Raw genomic sequence first — 8,563 nt, forward strand, 5'->3', positions numbered from 1 at the left:
AGCATGGAACATTACAGGAAGGAGGCAGAGACTAAGCCAGACCAGCAGGAGACAAGGATGGACAAGCCAAGAGAGTCTAAATTCTGCAGGCCCTTGATCTCCTACAGGAAGTTTCAGCGTGGACTCAGAGCCCTCCAAAAATATTTCTGATATCCTCTAGGGGAAGGTAGAAAAATGGAAACTCACAAAATGGGAGTTAAGAGATCTGGGTGCTAGCTGCAGCAGTTCACTGACAGTTGAATAACCTGGACAAGCCCTTCATTTCCCTGGGACTCAGTTCCTACATTTGTAAAATAAGAGGGTCCAACTGGATGATCCCTGCGGCTCTTTCCAGCTCTCACACTATATGATTCAGTGAATGCACACTCCTAAAAATCCCCCTATGAGAGAAGACAAACCTGATCATTGGGTTTCACAGCCTGAGAATAATCGTCTGTGATTTGATACACCCTCTGGGCCTACAGCACCTCTTCCTTCTGGGCCAAAAGGGCTGTTTGTCACATGTCCTCCATGTCTCAGCAGGTCCCCAGGAGGTCTTGAGGTTTGTGAGGAGGGAGGGGTATAACTACTGGCCTAACCACACAACATCACATCCATATGAAAAAAGCCTGACTACAAGGAAAATATGCTAAAACCCCAAATGTTCCTGATTAGTTGCAATGTTTCAGAATAAGGTCTGCCATTCCCGGCCCTGACTTTTGCAAATGTATGATTGCAAAGTCAATCGGGTTCAGAAAAAAATAATGTACAACAGCTGAAGACAAGTGAATAGAGAACCTGTTGGCAAGAGTACTGGAGTGGGTTGCCATTCTCCAGGGGATCTTCCCGACCCAGGGATCAAACCCAGGTCTCGCGCATTGAGATGCTTTACCATCTGAGCCACCAGGGAAGCCCATCTAACATGACACTGACATATTATTTAGTAATAAACTCTGACAAAGCCAGTAAAAGGGGTTAGTGTAGTTTAGAATGGATGAGGGCAAACAAAGAGAAAAACGAAACAAATTAAGACTTCTGTTCAATGAAGTTATTATAGAAAAGGTCCAAAGACAGAAGAAAATGGGGAAAGATATTTGCAATGTTTAAAACCAATGAGTCATTAATAAGTTAGCAAGAAAAAGAAAGTAGTCCCAATGGGAAAACCAGCAAAGGTAATTTCCAAAAGAGAAAGTTCAAAAAGCTAAAAGGCATATCATGAGATACTCAAAATAAGAGAAATAGAAAATTAGAGGAAAGATAAGATATTGCTTATACCTATTAGGCTATTTAAAATTAGGCAGCTGGATAATGCCAGATGTTGGCAGAAATGTAGGAACTTTTAAGTACTGTTGGTGGAAGTATAAACACAGAGAGTTCCACATCTCATCACATAAATAATCCAAATCAGGTACGGATGAGACTTGAGCTTTGATCTACCCAGAGACAAAAGTTCTCTCCATCTGTGGATCTGTGAAACTACAAAACAGGTTATCTGTTTCCAGAATACAATGGTGGAACAGTTATAAGATAGACATTCACATTTCAAAAGCGGGGGGGAGTCAAAGGAATAAAGGGACCCCTGGTCCCAAGAAAGCCAGAATCTAAATAGGGAAAATTTCATTGAGTTTCAAAGCCTACGAATAATCTTCTATGACTTGACACACCCTCTGGGCCCACGGAGAAGGCAATGGCACCCCACTCCAGTACTCTTGCCTGGAAAATCCCATGGACGGAGGGCCTGGTGGGCTGCAGTCCATGGGGTCGCTAAGAGTCAGACATGACTAAGCGACTTCACTTTCACTTTTCACTTTCATGCATTGGAGAAGGAAATGGCAACCCACTCCACTGTTCTTGCCTGGAGAATCCCAGGGATGTCGGAGCCTCGTGGGCTGCCGTCTATGGGGTCGCACACAATCAGACATGACTGAAGCGACTTAGCAGCAGCAGCAGCTGGGCCCACAGCAGCTCTTCCTTTTGAGCTTGCAGTGGGCCCATGGTGACTCTATTCTTTGGGCCTGTAGTTGCACCTCAGAGTTATTCTTCCTTTTTCTCGAATGGCAGCAACTGTCTGCAGTCAAATAGTTCTATCAGCTCACTTCTTGTCTGTAGAATTTTGGAAGTCTGATAGCTTTCTCTCATTTCCTCCTTTCTCTGTCTTTTTCAGCACAAGCTGGCAGTGTTTCTGCTCATGTAATATTCTCAGAAACTTTGTGGGTCTTCTGTATATGTCACAAGGGCTCATGACATTAGAGAAGAAGGTCCTCCATAGATATGTTCTGTAAACTCTATCTATATTCCTAGCTTCTGCTGAGACAATTGAGTGGATCCATGAGTCACATGCCTAATTTCTTCAGCAAAAGGCTGTCCAGTCACAACCTCAGGTTTCTCTCTAGAGGATACTTCCCAACAGTAGATTTTTCTGATGACAGTATCTTTTGTAGACTGGGTAAACTGAGACACTCCCCAATTAAAGTGCTGATCCCTTTTCATTTAATACTTCTTTCTTCCACTTATCATTCCTCTTATACTGCTGTAAGCAAAGAGAAAACAGGCTGTCTCTTCAACATTTTGCTTAGAAGTCTCCCCAATTAAACATCCAATCTTGTATCTTATAAATTCTGCTCTTCACAAATCAAAGAAAACACAATTCTGCCAGGTTTTCTACCACTATATAACAAGGATAATCTTTCCTCCAATTTCTAGTAACATGTTTCTCATTTCCTTCTGAGTTCTTGCCTTTAATGTTCATTTTTCTATGATATTCTATACATATGTGGTCTCTAAGACCGCAAAACTTTCTCCCCTGTGCTCCTCACTTCCTCGTGAATTCTCACCAGAATCTACTTTTTCTATATAATGAGCTTCAAAAGTTTTCTGCCTCTGCCCACTACCCAATTTCACAGCCTTTCCCACAGTTTTAGATATTTGTTACAGCAGCACCATACTTTCAGGTAGCAAAATCTGTGTTTGTTTCCAAGGGCAACCTTAACAAAATAACACAAAATTGGTGATTAAAACAATGACATTTATTCTTTCACAATTCTAGAGGCTGCTGAAATCATGGTGGCGTTCCTCTGAAGGCTCTGGGAGAGACTACTTCCTGTCTTTTCCAGCTTCTGCTGGCTCCAGATATTCCTTGACTGTGGCTGAACAACTTCAACATCTGCCTTCATTTTCACATGGTCTCTTCCTCTTCCTCTTCTCTCTAAGGACACATCATTGGATTTAGAACTCACCGATATAATCTAGGATGATGTTGTCACTTTGAGATTTTTAATAATTACATTTGCAAAGATCTCTTTTCCAAATAAATTCACATTCACAGGTTCTGGGGCTTAGGATGTGGGCTTACCTTTTATGGAGCCACCATTAGAACTACAACCACATCCCAGAGAAATCCTCAGCTCAGTTCACATGAGTATAAGCCAAAAATATTCACTGCAGCACTGCATGCGGTAGTTGGAAGTCAGATGCCCACCACTTGGACAGTACATAGATAAAACATGGTGGATGATCACTGTATCAGAGATATTTACATTTCACAGTCTACCCCTGTTCTCCCTACATTTCCTGGCCACCACACAGCTGATTAGGGAATGTGCTGTGAGCAGCAGTGACCTTTGTTACTTCAGGTGTGAAGAATGCAGGAGCAGATATAAATTCTCCATTTCTCCTTCTCTGTCTCAGCAATTCTGAGAGTCATGTGTCCGCAGTAGCACAGCTGTGAAATCCAAGTGTGAAGGTCTCTGAAGGTCTCTGTGGGTCAAGCCCTGAAGAACTGCTTGACCCACAGAGGACTCTGCATGAATGAGAAGTAGATTTCTATGTGTTAAGCCACTGCAAATTGGGGGTTGTTATATTATTTCAGCATATGTAGCCCTGCCTATTGGAGAAGGAAATGGCAACCCACTCCACTGTTCTTGCTTGGAGAATCCCAGGGACGGGGTATCCTGGTGGGTTGCTGTCTATGGGGTCACAGAGAGTCGGACAAGACTGAAGCAACTTAGCAGCAGCAGCAGCAGCCCTGCCTACCTTGAAATAGGGGAGGGGGGTAGAGGTGAAATAGACAAAGGAGATGAAGAGGTACAAACCTCCAGTTATATAACAAAAAAGTCACAGAGATGTCACACATAGCATAAGGAATACAGTCAATAATACTGTAACAACTTTATGTGGAGACAGACAGTTACTAGACTTATCATGGTGCTCATTTCATAATGTAAGCAACTGTCAAATCACTATGTAGTACATCTGAAGCTAACATAATATGGTATGGCGAGTATACTTCAATAAAAATCAATTAATTAATTGACAGAATAAAAGGAGGGAAGGTAAGGAGGAAAAAGAAAAACCAGTTAAGGAGCCTGGAGAGCAGGAAGTTAGGAAACCTGAGAAGGTAAACAGATCTGATGAACTGTAACAGGATCTTGACAAAGAACGTGGCAGGAGAGTAGAAAGGAAGGTGTGGATACAAAAGGTGGACTAAATGAAATACAATTAAATCCAACACTTTTACCATGTCTTCCAAGTCCAACACGAGATGGTTCCCTTCATCTCCTCCTTGACCCATCACCCTTCAAACAGTGGTCTCTCAGGTTTATTCAGCCTCAGGGTCCAAACTCTTGCAGTTCTCTTTATTTTGAACAGTCATCCCCCATCTTTTCATGTCCTTTCTCATCATCCAGGTAGCCCCTTGAAAGGTTCTCTCCGACCATACTTCCTCAAGTAGCTTCCCCTGTTACTCTCTCTCCCCTTCCTTTTCTTTCTTCCGAGCACTTCCCACTAGCTGAAAGTAAGGTCTTTATTGTCTATTATCTCTCACCCTGTGAGACTGCAAGCTCCAAGACAGCAGGCACTTGTTTGGCTTATCCATCACTGTATATACAGTGGCTGGAACAATGGGTGGTACATAGTATGAGTTCAGTAAATATTTACTCCATGAATGGCTTCTGAAGAAAGCTAAGTAGACTCTGATATATTCAGTCCAAGGAATATGGAGTACAGAACTACTGCCGTTAAACCAAGAAAAGGAGGATGTTTTGAGAAACTGATAATGAATTCAGTTTTGTAAATGTTGATTTTTGAGGGAGCCCATGAGGTATCCAAGTGGAGGCTTCCAACAGGTTATGAGTCAAATATTGGGAGAGACCTATAGACTTGAGAGCTGTTTTAAATCTGCTCAAGAGGAAAAACTTTTCCCTTTTATTCTCTTAGATTCATTGACTGGGGCCCTACAAATTAGACTGATAAAGACTAAGATTTACAAGAGAAAAGGCACACAAATTTTATTTGATGTTAATTTTTATGTGACAAAAGGAACTTCCTAGAAAAGAAATGAATACCCAAAGAAGTGGATTGGATTGAGAGCTTATATATCAATTATAGCAAAAAATGATAAATTGTAGATATGTAACAAGATCTTTAAGCTATGAGTGACTGTAAACTATGGGAAATTAAGTGAGAGAAACTACGGGAAATTATGAGAGAAACTAATAGAAGATAAGGGTTATCTTAGCAAGGTTTGCTTGTCCAGGTCTACTTTGGGGCTAACTCTCCATCTTCATGGCCATAAAACTTCCCCAGCAGAGGGGATTTATGACAATCCTTATTTCTCAGGAGTTTCTGCTTTTAGTCAGATAAAGAGATATCTGAGAAGGCTTCCTTCCGCTTCTGTTGAATCTCAAACATCTTAGCTCAAGACAATCCTTCTGTCAAATTGGCGTATTTGGGGGTAGCACATATGGCTGTCCTTCAAAGCCATGAGAAGAGATAAGATAGTAAAACAGAGAGAACATCAGCACTTGAATGAGGCTGTGGTATGCAATGCTTGGGCCCCAATGTGGTGCCTCCTCTAGGGTCCTTGAGATCCAGCTATAAATTTCACTCCTAAGCAGAAAAGTACAACAGCAAGATTGCAGCACATTTATCTGGCAAAATGAGACGGACATGATCCCTACCATCTAGAGACTTTTTGCTTAGCTAAAACATTCATGTGGTATCATCTCACACTGGTCAGAATGGCCATCATCAAAAAGTCTACAAACAATAAATGCTGGAGAGGGTGCAGAGAAAAGGGAACCCTCTTACACTGTTGGTGGGAATGCAAACTGATACAGCCACTATGGAGAACAGTATGGAGAATCCTTAAAAAACTAGGCATAAAACTACCACATGTACATGCTAAGTCACTTCAGTAGTGTCCAACTCTTTGCAACCCTATGGACTGTAGCTCACTAGGCTTCTCTGTCCATGGGATTCTCCAGGGCATGGGTTACCATGCCCTCCTCCAGGGGCTCTTCCCGACACAGGGATCAACCCTTGTCTCCAGCATCTCCTACCTTGGCTGGTTCTTTAGCACTAGCACTACCTAAGAAGAAGTCCTTAAAACTACCATACAACCCAGCAATCCCACTGCTGGGCATATACCCTGAAGAAACCAAAATTGAAAAGGACACATGTACCCCAATATTCATTGCAGCACTATTAACAATAGCTAAAACATGAACCCAACCTAGATATCCATTGGCAGATGAATAGATATGGAAGTTGTGGTACATATACACAATGAAATATTACTTAGCTATAAAAAGGAATGCATTTGAGTCCATTCTAATGAGGTGGATGAACCTAGAGCCTATTATACAGAGTGAAGTAAGTCAGAAAGAGAAAGACAAATATTGTATGTTAATGCATATATATGGAATCTAGAAAGATAGTACCAATGACCCTTATGTGCAGGGCAGCAAAGGAGACACAGACATGAAAAACAGACTTTTGGACACAGTGGGAGGAGAGGGTGGGATGATGCAAGAGAGTAGCATTGAAACGTAAATATTACCACATATAAAACAGATAGAAAGTGGGAGTTTGATACATGACACAGGAAACCCAAAGTTGGTGGCCTGTGACCACCTGGAGAGATGGGGTGGGGAGGGAGGGGGGAGGGCCTTCAGAAGAGGGGAGTCATACGCCTGCCTATGGCTGATTCATGTTGACCTATGGCAGATGTCATCACAATATTGTAAATTATTTATCTTCCAGAGAAAACAAATTAATGGGAAAAAAAATTCACTATAAGCTGAAGTTAGGGGAAGCACTGCTGGATCCTGAAACACCATCTTGAATCCCCTGCTACCTAAAACCCACTGTTCTGCTTTGGAGGTACCCACCAGAGTCACCTAGGGCTGCAGAGGCTGAGACACTCCAGGAGCCTGGGAACACATCACTTTTGAACAGGTTAACTTAACAGTTCTGTCCAGATCAAGATGGGCTTTAAATAATCTATATCCATCAGAGGCTTTTTACTGAGCAGTTTCAGATTCAGTTGGAGAAGGCAATGGCACCCCACTCCAGTACTCTTGCCTGGAAAATCCCATGGACGGAGAAGCCTGGTTCAGATTCAGTGCAAATTGCCCACAGACACACTGAAAGAAAAGGGGAAATGCTAAGTCTAAGTGCTAAACCTGTTCTCATCCCTGGTTGCACATCAGAATCATTTGGGAAACACACACACACACACACACACACACACACACACACACAGAGTGCTTTGGTCTCACGGCACACCCACTGAGTCAGAACTTCTGGGACCAAGACTTGGACATTAGTATTTTCCAAAAGCACTACAGGTGATTCTACTGTACAGGATGAGAAAAATGGTTTCAAACTGTAGACATGTGTCCCTGGAAAATTTTCCTTTCTCCTTTCCCTTCTCTCTCTCCTAGAAATTAATAGAGGACATAAAAGTAATCTCAGCATGTATGTCTCATCCATGGTCAGACTTGGGCTGTCATCTCCTCTTGGAGCTCTGGCCAAGAATGGCAGTTGAATGAATCAGTCGTCTCCCTGTTCCCAGAGAGTCATGAGGTCGGGGGTAATGGGGATCAACTGGAGAAACCAGAGAGAAGGAGGGAGAATAGATCAGACCCAGAGGCAGTGGGATAACTTTTGTGGCTGCTGACTCATTCACTTGGTATGTCCATTCCTTTTTCCTTTGCCCCTAAGGGTGAGTAGATACCAACCACTAAGGAGTCAGGTCCAGAATTCACTTTTGGACTTCTTTAGAATATACATGTGTTAAAATCCCAGAAGGAGGAAACTTGCTGGCTTTAAATGTTGGGTTGAATGACAGTTGAATGAAAGCACTGGGACAAGTATATTGTCACCCTGCTTATTTAACTTATATGCAGAGTACATCATGCAAAATGCTGGGCTGGATGAAGCTCAAGCTGGAATAAGATTGCTGGGAGAAATATCAACAACCTCAGATATGCAGATGACACCATCCTAATGGTAAAAAGCAAAAGGGAACTAAAGAACCTCTTAAAGAGGTGAAAGAGAAGAGTGAAATAGCTAGCTTAAAACTCAACATTCAAAAAATGAAGATCATGGCATCTGGTCCCATCACTTCATGGCAAATAGACGAGGAAACAATGGAAACAGTGGCAGATTTTATTTTCTTGGGCTCCAAAATCACTGCAGATGATAACTGCAGCCATGAAATTAAAAGACACTTGCTCCTTGGAAGGAAAGCTATGACAAACCTAGACAGCATATTAAAAAGCAGAGATATCACTTTGCTGAC

The 8,563-nt window shown here is 42.2% G+C and overlaps 1 long non-coding RNA gene across 1 annotated transcript; it reads right to left on the reverse strand.

Moving 5' to 3' along the window:
* Positions 1–2,983: 2,983 nt before the first annotated feature.
* On the reverse strand, positions 2,984–6,826 carry LOC133245935 (uncharacterized). The gene is made up of 2 exons (XR_009735821.1): positions 4,496–6,826; positions 2,984–3,184 (listed from the first exon to the last, which is right to left on the reverse strand). It is a non-coding gene; the product is annotated as an uncharacterized LOC133245935 (long non-coding RNA).
* Positions 6,827–8,563: the final 1,737 nt, after the last annotated feature.

The sequence above is a fragment of the Bos javanicus genome, chromosome 4, assembly GCF_032452875.1.
Source record: "Bos javanicus breed banteng chromosome 4, ARS-OSU_banteng_1.0, whole genome shotgun sequence".
NCBI lineage: Eukaryota > Metazoa > Chordata > Mammalia > Artiodactyla > Bovidae > Bos > Bos javanicus.